The sequence below is a fragment of the Cyprinus carpio genome, chromosome B17, assembly GCF_018340385.1.
Source record: "Cyprinus carpio isolate SPL01 chromosome B17, ASM1834038v1, whole genome shotgun sequence".
NCBI classification, from domain to species: Eukaryota; Metazoa; Chordata; class Actinopteri; order Cypriniformes; family Cyprinidae; genus Cyprinus; species Cyprinus carpio.
The window spans coordinates 6435306-6456193 of record NC_056613.1 but is presented as its reverse complement, the minus strand read 5'-3'; the positions used below and the strand labels follow the sequence as shown (position 1 = coordinate 6456193).

Genomic DNA, 20888 nt, shown 5'->3' with positions numbered 1-20888 from the left:
ACAATTTTTATACCTTTTCTGGACCTTGACACTGTTATTTACTTGGCAGTGTATGGGGCAGTCACAGTCCTCCAGGTTTTCATCCAAAATATCTTAAATTTTGTTCCAAAGACGAACGGAGCTTTTACAGGTTTGGAACAACATGAGGGTAAGTGATTAATGACAAAATTTTAAATTTGGGATGGAGTATCCCTTTAAGTCATAATTTCGATTTGATTTTTTTATCTCGTAATTATGACTTATGTCATAATTTTGACTTTTTAAGGCATACATTTTTTTCTTACATGATGGAAATGGCCTTCCATAGTTTGCTAACCTGAACTGTAATAAATCTGAACATTATTCTGGACTATATTGTTTGCATTTGTAGTTGCTGAATAAATGCCCTTACGCTGTTCTCTTAAGGAAAACAAATATTAACATAATTTGAATTGTTGGTGTTAATACCAGGAACTTTACTGGTATAGCGTTTGAGAAAAGCATCTTAGTATAATACTTTTCATGAAAAGAGTTTATTTATATAAATAAATATGCATTGTAAATGTATGCATGTATATGTAAATACATTAGGAAACTAGATTAGGTAAAATAATGTGAGTTGACATTCTTTTGATTTGTACTTATGTAAAAGTGCAATAATTGCACTTAATGAAATCTAATATAATCTAATATAATGAAATCTAATATATATATATATATATATATATATATATATATATATATGAGTAAAACAATCATGATTATCAGTTCAGTGCAGCTCTACAGAGTTGGTTGTGATAGTAGGTCTTACGCCACTTTGTCATGTGAGCCTAAGCATTCATTTGATAGATTGCACAAGCACCAGATTAAGGCCATCCATGCTATTGAGGCTCTTCCTCTATGTCTGTAATCTGATCAGTTCAGATAAAATCAGGTCTAACGCTCTGATGCACTCGCCAACACAAAACACTTCCTTTCTCAGAACACAACACAAATATTTATCCCATTTTCACCTTGCAAATACAAGACTAATATTTGCAAACACATTAGACAGGGGATTGGCATTGCTGAAAGGCCGTATAATAGAGATCAGAGGAAACAAATATGAAATGTTTTCATATGCATGTGTATATAAATCATTCCAAGCCAATTCTGTTAGATGATGAGGCTTAAATAAGTGCAGTATGGATGCATGGGCTACTTTAAAGAGATAGTTTGGTTAGCTAAGCTATATTAATCTTGTTATAGATGACACAGGCTTTGCTCCATACAGAGGAAAGCAGAAGGTAACGGTGATATGCTTATGCAGATGACAGCTAATGCACGCTGATGATTTATTTCTAGATCAGAGAGGCCTGATGAAGCTTCAGTCACCAAAGACTTTCAGTGGCAATGCAACAACAAACAACTGCACAGAATATCAACACTCCTATAATCTTCTATGACTCCATCAGTGCTTTGGATCATACTCCTCATTTTATGGTCTACTCCACCACATTTATTAGAAGTCAATGTTAACTGAGTACACAAATGTGGGTGAAAACATTTCTCAAGAATATGCCCAAGGATTTTATTTTACCACATATTTAAAAAGAAAATCTGGATAATACGCTATATATATAAATCGGAATATCTGAAAATCTGAATATTACACTCCTGTAAAAACAAACACAATACTAATATTTACATACATTTTTTATAAAAGATTCTATTTTAAGACAAACTGCATTGACATGAAATGGCAAAGATATTTTCAAAGCTATTTAATATATATATATATATATATATATATATATATATATATATATATATATATATATATATATATATATATTATATATATAGTGGCCACAAATTAAGAATTTTTTTTCTTTTCTTAGTAAATAGTAGCAGTTTGTTCCCTTGATTTAATAAATTGTGGCAACATTGTACTTTGTTCCTTCCTATTAATTAATTCAACAAATAAATAATTTATTCAAATAATAAATAAATATATTTTTGTTCAAGTCATAATTCTAAACTTTTTTTTTTTCTTCCCAGTAATGGAATTTTAAGGACAATGTGTTTAACCGTTATTTAAAAATAAATCTTCAAGTGACAGTTCATCCCAAAAACTGAAATTTGGTCATCATTTACTCAAATAGCTCCAAAACTAGTAATTGAGGAATAAACGCTAACAAATTTTTATTCATGTTTTTATTTATGGTTAAACTACCCCTTTAATATACCTACAAATAGCAAAGTTTTCTAAAGTATAATACATGTACTGTTACTGTATATCCACATAATTTGAGGGTGAAATATGACACAATTTTCTCACACAAGTAGACATGCCTCACAGTTTTAATATTGAATATACTACCAAACCCTCTTAAAATTATGCTTTGAAAAGTCAATAAGTTACATTTAACTGGAGTACTTGGAAATGGTAGGGAATCCACTAAAGTATTGATAATGCTATTATGATATTATTAGATTAGATAACTCATCTTTTGTCACATCCTCTTGCTTCTAGTGATTTATTCCCTATTTTTACCCTTGGTGGCCTCAAATTCATGATCACTTTTCTATGTTCAAATCTCAGTAGACCACATCAACCACCATCCCGTACAACAGTGCTGCAGACACAACAGCAACACACATTCACTGTAAACACAGAGGAAAGGCTCCATTCCCCAACACATACACATAACTAATGGCATTATAGCCTCATTGGCCTTTGTACACAGAATCTATTTCTATTCACAGCTGTCAGTTTTCTCTTGCTTAAAGCAGCAGGGCAGCAAGATCAAAACAAGGCACCGGTGCCTCAGTGACAGCTCATTATCACAGACAAACACCCCCTAAAGTGACTCCCACTCGAACCTCTGCCATTTTACCTCGCCACTTCTCCTGTCACTCTGACAACAGCCACACTCTCTACCCATCTCCGAACGCCAGCACTCCCGAATCCAGCATTCAGAACGTTTAGAGCTGATCATGACCTCAATGTGGCTGTGCTGTGATATTATGCAGCTTCAAAATCTGGCTGTTTTGACTGGAATTGTTTCAGTTTACGTCTCTCGCCAAATGTTTTCTGAACGGCTGCCCGAAAGCCTCTACATCCCAGTGACTCTGTCCTCTGCGACTCAAAAATAGCTTCCAGAAGATTCAGGTGGTGTCTCACAGCATCTGCAGAATCACTGCAGGGTTGTTTTAACCTGTGCAGACCTGTAAGAAAAGAATAACCTAGGGGGTCTGAGGTGTAACTTTTTAGTATTGGCAGACAAATTGAGTGGTCATCTGCTGTGTACTTCAAAGTTGGATATAAGGTCATAATGTGAACTAAAGGTTGAGAATTGACCTCATATCCAGTATCTAATCTATTTTGACATGTTTACATTCATCTCTTTGGGTCACAGATCTGTTGGGTTTAATTCTATTGTTTTAGCTTACATAACTCACAACAGCTGGCCACCCAGGCCTGCAAATACGCCATACCAGTCAGAGCAGATACAATGTACAAATCTTCCACAGAAAACAACATGGATGATTGACTGACAGAAATGATTTAACCTTAGTCTATGATATCAAACAAAGCTAAAGGAATATATATAGGATTATTCGTTACTTAACCAAACACAAATACACTACCAGTCAAACATTTGAAATAAATACTGTTTTTACAAAAAAAAAAAAAAAAATTGAAGAAAGTTTTTTACACTCACCAGTAAAAACAGTAATATTATGAGAAATGTTATTACAATTAAACTGTTTTCTATTTGAAAATCGTGTAAGATGGAATTTTTTTCTTAATATAAAAAAAAATGTTTTTACTGTAACTTCGTCCTTGTCATGTGACACTGGAGTAATGGCTGCTGAAAATTCATCTTTGCCATTACAGAAATAGATTCCTCTTAAGGGTTTTTTTTTTTTTTCATAGAAAATAATATTTCACAATATTTGTGTATTATTGTATTTTTGATCAAATAAACGTAGCCTTGGTAAGTATAAGAGACTTATTTCGAAAGAATTAAAAAATCCTTAATAATTCCAATCTTTTGACCGGTAGTGTACATACTGTAGCTTCCAGTTTTCTCTCAATGCTATATTTGGAGCAAGAAATTCAGAGGAACAAACCAGAGACACGGCCGCTTCTCCAGACATCCGTAAACAGCAGCATATTAGGTTTCACCATCTCAGCACAGTTAACATGTCTCCTAATTACTCACGTGCAAAGAGCAACGGTATGACTGAAACGATCTTAACAACATCTGTCTCAAACATGTACCTTACAGCTTACTGTACCACTATAAATCACCTACAACTTATCAGGTCTGCTGTGATTCCGCCCTGCTAGTTGCATCATTTCAAAGAAAGCTCAGTTTTACTCTGAACTGCAAAATAACTCAATGAGTGTGATAATCCTTTTTACCCTTTCTAATTCCTTACTCAAACAATCACATAAGCTGTGGGAATCATTGCGCTCTTGCTGGCATCTTGGCTCCATCTCATCATATCAAGGGTCTAAGCTCAGCAAGAGTAATTAAACAAGTCTGAAGGACTTTCTGGCATCCTGGCACCACATTCAACACAACAGACAGCCACAGGAGTTTTAGGATCGGTCCACAGTGCTGGAAAACATGCTAATTTCAATGTTATGTAAAGAAGGGTAATCAATGCTGCACATTTTACACACATTAAAATAATTGAGTAGATTCAACCATAAGGTCTACATACAAGCAGTTCCACAAAATATTACACTTTATATATGCAGTTTGTTAGAAGTACTGTAACATGAATACCCTATTATAAAATATACAACCCTCTTTCCTTATATATTGTCTTTTCAGCATGATAAATCCATAGTTTCCCACACCCCATCCAGAAAGACAGTGCACTCGGCCCTCAGAGCTGCTGTGTGAGCCATAAATTGAATTATAGCACCACCAGCCAGTGGAAGAGGTGCTGCAGTTCAGTTACCAATCTACTCCCTGTGAAAACTCAAACACTGCGGCCACAAATATAAAGCAGTTTCGTATCAAACTATATATTTCATATGTTGATATATTTTAGAAACTTGGGAACAACAATATACTATAGTAAATTGCATTTCATTTCAAGTAATTCAAGATAAATTGAGGATTTTTGGCAAAGTAACTGATGGAATTTGATACATTTTTATGGTATATTATTTTGAATTTAGATATAAAATATAATTTGGAAACATAGATTGCAATTTATATTTTTTTAATATTTAAAGTAATAAAATATATTGACTTGAAAAAAATCTAAAAGCTAAAGAGCATCACAAAATAAAGCATGCAGGACATACATTAGTGTTTTGTTAATTTAACTTTTTTTGGTAATAGGAAGGTTAATGAAGACTGATGATGGCATTTCATATTACTGTACATGTTTCAGGTGTATGGAAAACGCAGATAAAACCTAAATAGCAATGACAAGAATCTGTCTAAAAAAGCCCTAAACCTCAATGTAGGTGTTCAGAATAATCAAATAGAGCTGCACACATCATCTAAATAACACAAAGACCACTGCAAAATGCTCTTTAATTTCTTCTCTCCTATAGCCCTTAATATTAACCCAGCATGCCTGAAATTCATAATTAAAACCATTTGCTAAAAGATGAAACTAGAATAGTTCTCCTGTCTATTTAATCACGCACAAAATACATTTTAGAGTAAAATCACAATATGAAATGCAAGTTCCAACGCTGCAGTGAATGCAAATATGACTTTTATCGGGAAAAAAATGACATGAAATCCGAATGCACATATGACTGGGATACGCCTCCTATATCATCGACTGGATCTGTGCCAATTCTGAAGACTATTACTTCATTGTTTCTGCTAATCAGTTTCTCACAAATAAACCCTTATGACACAGAGAATGACACTCTTAATGTCACCATTACTTATAACAGAGCAGATTACGGATGTGGATGCATATGAAAGAAAGGATTTCAAGCCCAACAACCACACAAACACACACACACACCCAACAAACCACACAACACACCACACACACAATCCCATCCATCCCATTATCTCAACTATACAAGCACTCAGACCAAACCTTGGCTATATCTTTTATGCATGAAGCTGATGTTCTACAATAAGCTATTATGAAGCATTTCAATGCACTTATTTCTCATTTCTGAGAGCAAAATAATGTGTTCTTCTCCTTAAGATACATTTTGACCTTGCCTAAAAACCAAAGCCCCTCCAGATACTCTGAAAAGAGATCCGGACTCTCGGCACCGATTCTTCAAGGAGGTCGAGAAGGGACAGTTCAATGTGAAAAGCCATTCAATATTCAGACTGAAAAGTTTACCTAGCAGAAGGAACGCCAGTCCGGCTTGAAGCACCGAGGGTCAGAGGAAGCGAATCTTCTCACTTGTCATATTTTCCCATGTTGTGCTCCACTGGATTCACACTAAATTCAAAGGTGCATGCGATATGAAGGCATCCAACTCCCCAAAGCCCATATCCAAAGCCACTAAAATCCAATGGTTTTTTCCCTTTCGACGTAACGGATAGATATCCCCAAAAACGTACTCTGAGGGACAGTCAAATTCCTGCGCAATGTGCCCGACGCCCCTCAAGAAAGCCAAGTACTTGTTTTCCCCTCAGAAGCGCGGAAGCTCGTGCCATTCTCCTCCCGCCCGTCGACGCACCTCGCTCGAGCGCGAGCTTTCGTCCGCATTAAACCCGGGAAGTCAAATCAAATCTCAACAGAGATACCTTCTCACCACTGAACCTTTGCAAGTAACGTTACTTCCTCCCCGCTTAATCCACACAATCACTGACCGACTGCCTTCCGCGCCAACCCCCCATCCAAAAGGTACCAAAAGTGTCTTCTCCTCAGACAGCGTACGCTCTCCACACGCGACTGGAGATAGATTAATAACTCGAATTGTCTCCGATAAGTCGCTATAACACACATAAGATGCTGGAAATTTAAAGGGAGGTCTAATTAATTGCCCATGAAGGGGGAAGAGGGAGCAAATTCCTTATCATAACGGCCGGGCTGTTTAAACAAACTAGTTTTGTACCAACAGCCGCTGCCTGGGATCATCCGTATAACGGCTGTGCTCTCTCTCCCCTGCTGTTCGGATTGGGAGAGAGAAAGCAGGACGTCATCACGGATTGGCTCAGACTGACGCTCGCAATACTTGATACGTGTGTCACTCTGCGCCTCTCAGTGAGAAGTGTTGTTGATTTAGTGCTCGAAGAACACGGAAAAGGTAAAGAAAACCACAGACTATGGCAAGCTGCTTTAGCGTTTATTGCTTAGGACAAAGTATCGATTATTACTTTAAAAAAAAAAAAAAAAAAACTAATAAATTAACCAGTACTACGACTAAGGCTTTTTAATTTCACTGGCAATTTTTTCATTAGATACTGCTGAAGGGTAAGTTCACCCAAAAATGAAAGTTCTGTCATTAATTACTCACCCCTATGTCATTCCGAACCCTTAAGACCTTTGTTCATCTTCATAACAAATTAATGTATTTTTGATGAAATCTGAGAGCTCTCAGACCCTCCTTAGACAGCAACACAACTGCAATGTTCCCAGTCCCAGAAACGTAGCAAGGGCATCGGCATGTGCACGCTTTCCCCAGAACGTAATCAATCAGCGTTGTTTACGTTTATGGGAAAATGCATGCATGCTGAACGTAAACAATGCTGATTAGTTGATTACATTGATTACGTTCTGGGGGAAAAAGGTACTCTCCAAAATGGCAGAAGTCGGTAACTCTTAAGTTATTTTTGCTTTCTTTGCACATAAAAAGTATTTTTGTAGCTTTGCAAAACTGAAGTTGAGCCACCGATGTCACATGGACTGTTTTACCGATGTTCTTGCTACATTTCTGGGACTGGGAACATTGCAGTTGTGCTGCTGTCTATGCAGGATCAGAGAGCTCTCAGATTTCATCAAAAATATATTAATTTGAGTTCTGAATATGAACAAAGGTCTTATGGGTTTGGAATGACAAGAGGGTGAGTAATTAATGACAGAATTTTCATTTTGGGGTGAACTATCCCTTGAAGGTGTGGTCACATTTATGTTGCTTGGTGAAATTTTGCAGATGGAATCCAGTCATTCCAATAGAGAGTGATGGGGAGTTTCATTTTTTCCTTACAGATTTCGCTCATGTTCAAGTTTGTCAACTGAATTTGTCACTTTAAACACAGAGAAACAAAATGGATGTATGAAAACAACCAGGGTTGTGTTTCCCAAAACCATTGTGACAATGGTTCTACGATCAACTTAAGCTTACAATGCTTTTGGGAAACGCAGCCCAGCTCATATATTCACACTGAAACAGGAGCATGTGGTTTATCTGTCAATCAGATGCATGTGGATGTTGTGTTCATTACTATTGCAAGAGTAATGTCCAATCAATTTTTACACCGATGTATACCAATTGTTAGTACCTTATCTCATGTTACTTGTAACTTATCTCACTAATTAAAAGTGATTTATACGCTGCATAATGATGTGCCAGAATGGCTACTTTACAGCTAAATTAAACCTATAATGCATTAATAATTACAACATCTGTAAAGATTTTTGTTTTTATTGTTCTTAGGGCATGAAAAATGAGATTTGAACTTTAATTTTATTTTACACATATTTAATTCTAATACAGCACTGACACAATAATACTGTGTGTATTTAACAAATCAAATAATAAAATGATATAAATCATGTGAAAATTGTAAATTATAAACAAATATATATATATATATATATATAATATATATATATATATATATATATATATATATATATATATAATATATATATATATATATATATATATATATAAGGGCAGATGAGAGTGGACAGATGATTTGGATTTTCACTTTTTTCGCTTTTTTTTTTTTTCTTTTTCTTTTCACTTTTCACATTCTAAAATCAATACTTGGAAAAATATAACAATAATATGATTCCTTAGATGTTACTTAATATTAATTTTTTTCCAGCAAGAGGATAGAAGGAAAGGATGGATATTCTGAAGCACCTTGGCATTTCTGACTGGTCGTCAGACATCTTGGTTTGGAGAAAAAAAAAAAAAAAACACAAATAACGGTTTACCTCTAGGTGGCAGTTTATAGGATGGTGCAGTAGTGACCACTCTAGTGGCTGATGTGCAAATATGCCATAAAAAACCCATGCATATGCATAAAAATAATGTTCATGTGACCTACTGTATATGCATGAAAGTGTTAAATTTTTTTAACTGTAAGTTATTGGTATAATGACTACAGTAGAACACCAGTAAAGCTAGACATACATTCTGGTGAGGCTTGGGAGTTACTTAAAGTGTAAGTTCCTAAATAACAAGTACCAGTAAAACTAGAACACATACTTTAACTAGTTAACATCACAAATCAACAACATTATACGAGAAAAAGGGGGAAATTCAGTAGAAATAATTACTTGTAGGATAGATCAGTAGCAAAAAGAAACTTTTTACTGACTACTTTAATAAAACTAGAAAACGAGAATAATCAGTTTAAAGGAATAAACGTTCATCCGGCTTGCCATACATGGACAGGTTACTGTCTGTCACTGACCACCGTTAAACGCAAAACTCTCAATCTCGTCACCGGAAACCCAGCAGATGGTCGGGATTAAGAACGAACCTTACGTGGTCCGCGTACAGGAATGTTCCACGCAGTGAATGCAGTGACGCCAGTGAATGGCGCTGTAGCTGATTAAGCTATAAAGCTCTGAGGTGCTGCCGCTGAAATACCCCTTCCACACTCGTTTTGTGTTGTGTGGGGCAGCAGATCGATTACTTACGATCATACCAATAAAAGCGTCAACGCTGCATTTACCTCTGCGTCAAGAGTTCACTCATTACATATTACTTGACATTTCAGCTGTCGATATAGATGCAGCCCTTGCGTTTAATTTAAACAACTCTATTGAGTTAACGGACATCAAAAGCTATGTCATCATGACTATTACCAAGTTACCTGCAGGCGAGTTTATGTATACAGGTCTAACTGCCGCTACAAACATAAATACTCTCCACAAACCACTTAATGCGGGTTATTATGGTGATTCAGCACCATGGACAGCGATTTCGGCGGTTTTTGTTCTTGAGACCACATATAGTCCACGATTGTTTTTATGTAATACTTTTGAGGTTGTAAAAAATAAAATGAATAATAATAAAATAAAAACATAAATACTATTAAAAGAAAGAATAATATCTATAATAATATTAATAATAATTATATTAAATTATACGTTTTATCTGTCTTGATGTACAATTTTGGGTAGTAAAAATGTGTATTTAAAATGTGTATTTATTATTATGTATTTAAATAATATTGTGTGCGTGTGTGTGTGTGTGTGTGTGTGTGTGTGTGTGAGTGAGTGTGTGGGTGGGTGTATATATATATATATTGTGCACTGTGCACATACAATACTATAATATATATTAATATTTAAGGGAAAATTATATCATATAAAAAATTAGGGATAAAAGTATAAAAAAAAATTAAGATATAAAATATATTAATACAAGTAATTTTACAACACATAAATACATACTGTAAATATGGTAGTGTCAGATGTCCCAGTTCAACAGTATTATATGGGGGTAAAAGGGCCCCTCAGTCATGGTATTGCCAGCCCGAGACTCGAACCCACAACCTTAGGGTTAGGAGTTAAACTCTCTAACCATTAGGCCACGACTTCCCCACACTTTACTAGGCACTATTACAATAGTCCAGTAGCAAAGGAATAAATAGCCTACTTGTGTGTATATGCATCATAAACCAAATGTATTTGTTAGACACTGATGTAAACAGAATTCCCCACCCACAAAGAGTTGTCTACAGTGTTTGAACTTTTCCTTTGACGCCACAGTTCAAAGTAATCTCACACTGAGGTCCTCGTGGAACATGAATCGTAAATGATCCGCACTTCTTTTACATAAGACCACCAAGCGTTCATTAAAACCATGTGTACATGCTTGAAAAGAGTTTGGCAAGTATTTGACTTTTTCACTCTGTTGATTGCCTGGGCAATTTACTGTTCGTTTTGTCATCAGCTCACTCCATAAAATAACGACCAGTCGTTTCCTTTCACTCAGTGTAACTGCATGCAAGTAGAACATATCATTAAAATGGCTTTATGGGCTGGATCAATTTATTTTCGAAGCACAGCATGCGTGCAAGAGGTCTGTTAAGATGGGGGAGCTGTTGTACCGAACATTATATTGCTATGGATTACTCAGTCCAGCAATTCCATTACAGTCATTTACTTGAAGCAAGGCGAAACACGTTATGCTTTCTCTACAGGGTGAATTACAAAATGGCCATGAAATCTCCTTATTTGGACTCTTTTTATTACCTCTCATTGTGGGTGTTCTCCTTCCGGTGTAAACACTTCCACTCAGCATTAACCAGCCCATCAGCATCTGCCCTGCAAAATAAATAAATAACCCTGGCTGATCATCCCATAATCAAGCTCTTGTTTAGCTGAATTAGCACTTTATTTCGCTCTGAAAGCCGTTATTAGGATTCTAATTTGCCAATGCAAGGCATGTTTGCAGATTATTTAAAACACTGAAATTATAAGAGCTATTATAAGATTTGTATTATAAGATTTTTTTTTTTCAAACTCTTTTAAACATGGCATTATATATACTGTATTTGAATTTGTATAATGATAAGGATTTATTAACTCTCTTATTGTGCTCTGGTCCTTTTGACCTGGAGAGGATTTTCTTTTTCCTGTAAATGCTAGTTTATGTTTTTGCACTGGACTAAATCTCACTGACTTTGCTTACACAGGGTATAACAACTTCGAAAGAAAAACTAAATAATTTTACTATTTTAGGATTTTTTCCCCTACCTTGTTTACATCTGCCAAAAATTACCAGCCTGCAAAAAAACTGCTTATAAATTTCCAATAAATAATATAATATTATCAAAAAACAGTATACAAAATATTCATCAACAATTTTTCTTCCATCAGACAACATTCTTCTTTTTTTTTTCTTCATAGGCCTCACTGATCTGAGTTTATGCACATCCATTTTTGAGTGAAGAAAAGCATTATTTGTGAATAATTATTGTCAGTGTTCACATAAAAACTGAGGTGCATAAGCTCATACAAGACCCTTGCTAATTGGAAGAAAACATGTTGACAAAAAGATTGAATCCAAGATTTGTTGATAATATAGCATAATAATAGATTTACAAGAATTTTTTATAATGCTGGTAATTTCTGACCACAATCACCACATTAAGTAAAGGATTCTCAGCACAGCACAAGGGTTAAAATGTCACCATTGCATGTAATGGTGAAAGCACAGTTCTCATTTAATTATCAGCTCTCTGCAGAGTACAAACATACTGATAAACATCTTCCCCATAAGCCCAGGTGTCTTCTGCTGAGAATCTGTCAACTGTCAGAACCAAACTACAGTAATTGATGCAAAAGACAAATCAGACAGACCTAGTGGACAGAAAAAAGTTGTGGAAGGCCGCCTTCACTAGAAGGGAAAGAATCAGTAACTGTTTGATTTCCCTCAAGACATTGTCTCTTTTTTAATGACTATTATGATAATTAAAACATTCTCTTTTTCCCCCTTCATCCAAAACAGATGTGAGACATTCCCTACGCAACACCCATGTGCTTGTGCTCACACACGCATGACCTGCACTCTTTTGTGCTATCTTGTCACATCAACAGAGGGAATGAAACACCTTTGCTGTAGCCCCTGAGGGACACTTTCACACTGCTGATTTGAGCTTCTGTTCTCTTGAGACTGCCTCTCTTGTAATCATGCTATGCGTCTGCACAGTACAATATTCTGTTTTTAGAAAGACAGGGAAAGGATGCTAATGACTCTGATGGAGTGTAACTAGCTGTAATTTTATGCAGTATGAATAGAACAAAAAAGTACACAGCCTGAGATGAGGATTTCTTTCTTTACATGTTAGAGTTGCTCATCCTGTACAATGCTCCTGGATTTAAAATTTTTCACTGTCATTTTTTCTACCCTCGTGTTATTCCAAAACCATATGCTGTTTTTTTTTTTTCTTTTCTTTTTTGGACGAATCTTCCAAAACGTGTTTTTTTTTTTTTTTTTTTTTTTTTTTTTTTTTTTTTCATACTGATGTCCAAAGAGCATTCAGGAAAACAGGGGAAAATGCCATTAGTGTTAGTAAATAATGACATTGACCATAACAATTATATCTAGATAGATAGATGGATAGATAGTGTGTATATATAAAACCATGATCAAAAATATTTTAAATTGTAATTAATTTTATTATTGTTTGTATTTTATTGTTTATCCATCTATCTATCTATCTATCTATCTATCTATCTATCTATCTATCTATCTATCTATCTATCTATCTATCTATCTATCTATCTATCTGTCTGACTGTCTGTCTTATGCTTATGGGAGAGGGGTATTGCTGGGCATGAAATGTCACAAGTATCACTGCATCACTATAGCATCAGCTGCAGGGCTAAGAAGGGGTTTTATATCATAAGTACAGATGCATTGGGAGTGTGTCTGTGTATGTTCAAGTTCAGCGTGTGTGACAGGTCATGTGCTTTCTGATTGAGGGTGCTATTTGCTCACTGTGACACAGAAACTATTTTGTTCTATTTCCTTCATGTGCTGGAAAATTCCTTCAAGCCTCGGCCCACCTGCTGGTTACCTTCCCCTTCACGCAGCCTGCAGAGAGCAACCAGGCAGAAATCTCCCTGAGTCACATCATCTCCTCCTCAGCCCTCCGGCTCAGTCGCTGTCCAAAACAAGCAGAAAAAAAGAGCTCAAGCAAAACGAGTAAGGACCTGGGGATTGATTGTTTTGGCAACAGTCTCATTTACAGCAGGTAAAATAAGTATTGAACACATCACCATTTTTCTCAGTAAATATATTTCTAAAGGTGCTGTTGACATGAAATGTTCACCAGATGTCGGTAACAATCTAAGTAATCCATACATACAAAGAAATCAAAACAAATAAGTTGAGAAATTAAGTTCTGTGTAATAAAATGGAATGACCCAGGGAAAAAGTATTGAACACGCTTACTGAAAATTAATACTTCGAACAAAAGCCTTTGTTGGTAATGACAGCTTCAAGAAGCATCCTGTATGGAGAAACTAGTCGTATGTATTGCTCAGGTGTGATTCTGGCCCATTCTTCCACACAAACAGTCTTCAAATCTTGAATGTTTCATGGCCTTCTTCTATGAACTCTAATCTTTAGTTCTTTCTCATAGATTTTCTATTGGATTCTAGTCAGGTCATTGGCTAGGCCATTCTAGCAGCTTTACTTTCTTTCTCTGAAACCAAATGAGAGTTTCCTTGGCTGTGTGTTTGGGATCATTGTCTCGCTGGAATGTCCACCCTAATTTCATCTTCATCATCCTGGTAGATGGCAGCAGATTTTTATCAAGAATGTCTCGGTACATTTTTTCATTCATCCTTCCTTAAATTATAAGAATTTTGCCAGTGCTACACCATGATGTTTTGGGGTGATGTGCAGTGCCATTTGACCTCCAAACATGGTGTGTATTATGGCATCCAAAGAGTACAATTTGTGTCTCATCGGACCAGAGTATGTTCTCCCAGTATTTCACAGGCTTATCTACTGTAAATGGTGTGCACCAAATTTTAGGCGAGCTTCAACATGCTTTTTTTACAGGCCATTGCGGCTGAGTGCATTACTTATTGTACTTATTTGAAACAACTGTACATGCTAATTCCAGGTCTTTCTGAAGCTCTCCACAAGTGATCCTTGGCTCTTGGACAACTTTTCTGATAATTCTTTTCACTCCTCTGTCAGAAATCTTGCGAGGAGCACCTGGTCATGGCCGGTTTATGGTGAAATTATGTTCTTTCCACTTCTGGATTATGGCCCCAACAGTGCTTATTGGATCATTCAGAAGTATAGAAACCCTTCTGTAACCAATGCCATCAGTATGTTTTTGCAAACAATAAGGTTGCGAAAGTCTTGAGAAAGCTCTTTGCTTGTACCCATCACAAAATGTTTCTTGTGTGACACGTTGGACATGAGACACCTTTTTATAGGCCATCAGCTGGGACTGAACCAACTAATATTAATTTCCACTGACAAGGGGCAGGATTGCTTTCTAATTACTGACAGAGTTCAGCTGGTGTCTTGGTTTTCCATGACTTTTTGCACCTGTGTCATTCCATTTTATTACACAACTTAATTTCTGAATTTATTTGTTTTGCTTTCTTTGTATGTGTGGATTACTTGAATTGTTACTGACATCTGGTGAAAATTTCATGTCAATAGCACCTTCAGAAATATATTTACTGAGAAAAATGGTGATGTGTTCAATACTTATTTTACCCACTGTATACTCTGTGTTGTGTCATGTTGATTGTGTCCTGCAGACAAAATGTCTTCAGCAAAGTGTAATTATTGGCCACAAGTGGTTAAGTATGGCAGGTATTTACATACTGATGAGTAAGCAAATATGACACATGCACACACATTTGAACATTAGCAGTAATTGGAAAAGAAGCAGACAATAATGCGCTTCTGTTAAGGTAGTCGACTACACATCATTTCACTCCAAGAATGAATGGCAAATAAATGCCAAATTGTCTGAAATAAAGAATTTATTCTACACTCATCATTAAATTGCTGTGAACTGAAAAAAAAAGAGAGAACATAGAGATAAAGACTCTCAGGCAAGCCAACTAAAGAGCCAAAATGATTATAGCAATGCTTTTATGGGTGTACTTGTCCAGCAATAACAATCTTTAAGGACAGGTCTGTCTGTCTGTCCGTCCATCCGTCCATCCGTCCATCCGTCCATCCATCTATCAATTTATACCATACATATTTGACGAAAACAGTATTTTCTTGTAAAAATGTACTGCAACAATTTTTGCTTTATATACAACTTTGAATAAAAGATACAAACCAGTGATACAGTGTCCAAAATGTACACTTTGCCACTCCCACCATAGTAGATGGGTTAATAAGAAAATTGAACATGCTTAAATATTTCCCGCTGGTGATTTAAATTACATTGATTCAAATCATATATTGAAACTATGGCTAAGAATGGCTAAAAACAAACAACAAAATGGTTTTTTAAAAAAATTGTATTTTAGTAGATAAAAATAAATTCTTTAATTATCCCAAAAACTGAGTTAGAAGTTATTACAAGATTGGCAAATAACTCTATTTTATCTAAATTAGTAAGTCATATTTTAATTTGACATGCATGAAAACAAGACACCTAGAGGTCCTAGATCATCTTTTCCAGAACTTGCTGACCAATTAAATTTTTGTGGAAAGACTATTTTCAGTGTTTTGTCTGCGAATTGATCGACATGTACTTCTGTACTTCTACTTCAATCCCTCACAATTTTGTCTTTGTTTGGTAAATCAAATATGGTCTGTTTGAGAGACATAAGGTGGAAAATACAATGGCTTTGGGAATGGAAGTATCACTGTTTTTGGATAGAATACATTTGTTCCAGAATTTGCATACACAGTAACTGGAATGGCACAATCTTGTCAAACAGTTTGGTAGATTAGGAGCTGCCCGGGATGTTACTAAGATGCCTGTTGTGTGAACTGACTTCAAGTGCTGTATATCCATAAGCAACCATCAGAACTGTGTGTTGCATTTCTTCACATACCGCTTGTGGCAGAAGGTCTTATCATTTTGTCTGGTTAGCAGGGGGCAGCTGATATTACCATGCAGATGAGCGCTGGCAGGATGGAGGCAATCTGTTCGCCCTCAGTCAAAGAGGAGTCTCAACACCTGCTTGAGTTTCCTGCTCCTCCTCCCTATCTGCTGTTCGCTGCGTGTCATGTCTGGGGTTCTTCACCGCCCCTTTATAATTGGATCTTGCTCTGTAACTTTCTCCCCCTGCAACCATTATTTTGTAGGAGCTGTGTGAACAAATGTAAAAAAAAATTACTGGTTGGAAAGTACAAGAGAAAAATGAGATGTTCTTTCAAGATCTGTATTTCCCGCTCTCTGTATCTTCCCTTGTGGGGTGTACTGGAGGGATTTGTGTAAAGAGAGCAAGCTCAGTAGTTCTTAAGAAATAAAGAGACAGGCATCTGGTTGTGGTAGAATGATTCCCGTGGGGCTTTAAGGATCATGTAGTGAGTGTCTCTGCTGTCTGGACAGGTTCTTCTGGGACTGTTTATGTTGTTTCACGCTGGTGGACATTAGTCTCAGCCTCAGACGGACATGATGTTTACTGTACACAAAACTGCCGATCGCTTTCTCAATTTGGTAAGCTCAAATCTGATTGGCTGACTTTTTGCAACTTACGCAGAGTAGCACAGTGCTTTAATATCAGTCTGTCTGGAAATAAAACACATTGCCCGATTGATCAAATTCAGGAAATTGCTTGGAATTTAAAATGCATTTTCAGTTCAATTCTGAATCTATTTCAATGTATCATCACTAGCTGCAGGGTTTAATTTGGTTTTGTTTGTGTATGTTTTATGACTCTCAAAGCCGTGATTTCCATCCACTGACATTATAGGACTGACAGACTGCAACAGTTTGAGTTAAAAAAAAAAATCTCTGTTTGTGTTCTGCTGAAGAAACAAAGTCATCTACATCTTGGATGCCCTGGGGGTAAGCAGATAAACATCAAATTTTCATTTTTGGGTGAACTATCCCTTTAAGTCCCAGATGTAATTCAAAAACAAGGACTAAGAACTGCTGCACAGAATTAAACAGCCCCATACTGCATTGCTGAACTTCCAATTCCCTGTCCAGCAAAAAGCTTAAACTCAATCCTATATTGGATTGGAACCACAGAATACATGCAGAGGTATTTGGTAAAGAAATGTAAGCCTTAGTTCTAAAGCCATCCATATAACAAAGGCAATGAGCGTGCCTACCGAGGCCGCTAGATAAGTCAGGCAGCAATCTATTGATGCACAGCATTGCAGGGGAGGATGCATCTGTGGTGATTTTTAAGGTCACGACTGCATCTTTCTGCTGTTCTGTTTATATGAATAAACAAAAACTATATATCAAGCTGTCACATTCACTATAAAAAGCCACAACAGTTTGCTGCTGTTTCAAGAGCCCCGGCCAATGTCCCAGTTCATCTCTGAAAAAGAAAAATTACTTTGACTAGCGCACCATGCATGTTTCAAACACAATGCTCATAGGTAGTAACAACGAATCAAGGCTTGGCTCACTTATCCCTTACTACAATGAAAAATAAAGGTTTAGAACCATATGGGTTCCTAAAAGAGTTCAGTGAAGTTCAGTGAAGTGTTACTCAAAAAATAAAGGTTCCAAAAGTGGGTTTTCAGATCAATGCCATAGAAAAAAATTATATATATATATATATATATATATATATATATATATATATATATATATATATATATATATATATATATTATATATAGTATATATATATATATATATATATATATATATATATATATATATATATATATATATATATATATATATATATATATATATATAATTTTTCTTAGTGTGAGGAACATTTTAATAATCTGAAGAACCTTGTTTGCATTGGAAAGGTATGTGGATGTTTAAGGTTCTTCATGGAACCATCAATGCCAATGAAGAACCTTAATTTTTAAGAATGTAGCATGAAGAACTTTTTAATAATCTAAAGCAGTGTTTCCCAACCCTGTTCCTGAAGGCACACCAACAATATACATTTTGCACATTCTCTTATCTGACCCATTTATTTTAGGTCTTAGATTCTCGTCTAACAATGATGAGTTGGATCAGCTGTGTTTAATTAGAAGAAGTTAGAAAATGTGTTATGTTGGTGGGCTTCCGGGGACAGGGTTGTGAAACATTGATCTAAAGAACCCTTTTCCAGTATAAAGAACCTTATTTATTATTATTATTATTATTATTTTATTTATTTTTTTGCTATGGAAATGTTCCATGAACATTAAAGGTTCTTAATGGAACCAAAAATGCCAATACACTCCTAAAAATAAAGGTTTAAAATGGGTGTTTTTGAAATGATGCCATAGAAGTACCATTCTGGGTTCTCCAAAGAACCTTTCAATGAACAACTCTGAAAAGAACCATGTTTTTCTTTGCATGAGGAACATTTGAATGCTCTTCAAAACCTTTTTTTTTTCCACTTTAAAGACCCTTTTGTGAAAAAGAAAAGTTTTATGGATGTTAAAGTTTTTCCATGGAACCATCAATGGCAATAAAGAACCTTTTATTTTTATGAGTGTTTAGAAGTATATAGTATGTTTTGATCTCAAAAAATTCCAGTTATAATACAATTACTGTATAGTCAACTCAAACTCAAAATTCTTCCACTTCCACTGGAAAATAACAAATGGAATGTAATTTTAGTTGCCAGCATCTTGGAAATCACATCCAATTTACACTTGTCACTGAATTTGATGTTAAACAAGTTCGATGTCTAACACTGAGCACCAATTCTGTGTTTATTCTCAAGTCTAAGAATTCCATGTTCTGAAATGTCTGAAACATAGCAATATATGGCAAATGTCAAACCACATACCTTTTATGCCAGCTGAGATGAAAGGGAATAGCTTTTCTTGGTATTATATGGACCTCCTTGGATAGTAATCCTTCTGCAATGGATAATGGAGGATAATGTTTTTAGGAGCTTATGGAGCAGATCTTGCAGCTACACTCTGGAAATAAGAACAGGAAGAGAGAACATTTAGTTTCACCAGTGAAAAGCGATATATTATGGCATTGGATTGGAGGTGGTCTGAGCACAGTAGCTCAAAGTGCAGCCCTCCTCCTCCACCTCGATAAACATCTAACCCCACTTTGAGAAGAATGGAGTCAAGGATTAAATTGTAAAGGTAACCTTCCTGAATCTCCACGAAGCCGAGGCTGATCAGATGAGGGATTGTGGTTTGGTGCCATGTGAGGTGTGGAGTAGGGTATAAAGCATAAGTGGGGGGCGTAATAGTAAGATGTTTTGTGATGCAATGATATCATGGATAAGCTAGCACAGCAGGTCAGTTCTGCTTTGTAGAAGCGTTTAGATACTCAATAGTGCAAACATGAGCATTAGAGCACACTGAAAATGACTTATGACTCAGGTAGCAGCATTATTTTAGGATGATGTCACTCTTTTTTCCAGGAAATCATACACGAATTGTGCACACACAAGCACTCAAAGTCACTAAAATATACAAAATCAACATACAAATAAACACTATGTACACTTTAAGAAAAGTGAAAAATGTTTAGTGCTAGTATTTTCTGTAATGTTTTTTTACAGGTGTTTTACATTTATTTATATAGATATTTTTATGCATTGCATTGTGCTGTGTTTTAACATTAAAGGACATTTAAATAAACTTTTTCTGCCAGGTCATTATCCATTTTTATACAGATTTTTATTATTTATTTATTTATTTTACAGCGTGCACATACAATTTTTGAGACGTAAACATTTTTATGAATCTGAGTCTGGTCAGACCTGGAATCTTTACTACCATGTTTAAAAAAATAAATAAAAATAAAAATAAAAATAACAAAAATCCCATAGCGAGACTTTTATCAATATAATGGATAAACGGTCTGACAAAGACAAATCAGATCCGAATGGGATTAATAAGTAATTTGTAGTGTTTGTTTTTGAATTTATCATCAAAGCTCTGAAAAAAATATATGTATATGTATATATTTTTAACTAAATTAATTTATTAGAAATACAGTTAAACCAGCGTATTAACTCCATGAACCTCAATAAATTTATCTAGTTGTGAAAACCTTATGTGTGCTAGAGCCACACTATTGTATGAATACTTATGAATATTAATGAGATCCTGTTGATTATTTAAATGTCTGAGCCAACATATAGCAGAAGGAGACCATCTGATAATGTGACACGGT

At 35.5% G+C, this 20888-nt stretch overlaps 1 protein-coding gene and 1 long non-coding RNA gene across 2 annotated transcripts in view; both read right to left on the bottom strand.

Moving 5' to 3' along the window:
* Nucleotides 1-7175, bottom strand: part of LOC109051137 (leucine-rich repeat and fibronectin type-III domain-containing protein 5-like) — a 49297-nt gene extending 42122 nt beyond the window's left edge. Inside the window, exon 1 of the mRNA XM_042743351.1 lies at nucleotides 6313-7175. The gene's annotated coding sequence lies outside the window, so the exon portion shown is untranslated. The remainder of the gene's footprint in view (nucleotides 1-6312) is intronic.
* A 6240-nt stretch (nucleotides 7176-13415) lies between these two features.
* On the bottom strand, nucleotides 13416-19688 carry LOC122140232. The gene is made up of 3 exons (XR_006156922.1): nucleotides 19534-19688; nucleotides 16663-16918; nucleotides 13416-13775 (listed from the first exon to the last, which is right to left on the bottom strand). It is a non-coding gene; the product is annotated as an uncharacterized LOC122140232 (long non-coding RNA).
* Nucleotides 19689-20888: the final 1200 nt, after the last annotated feature.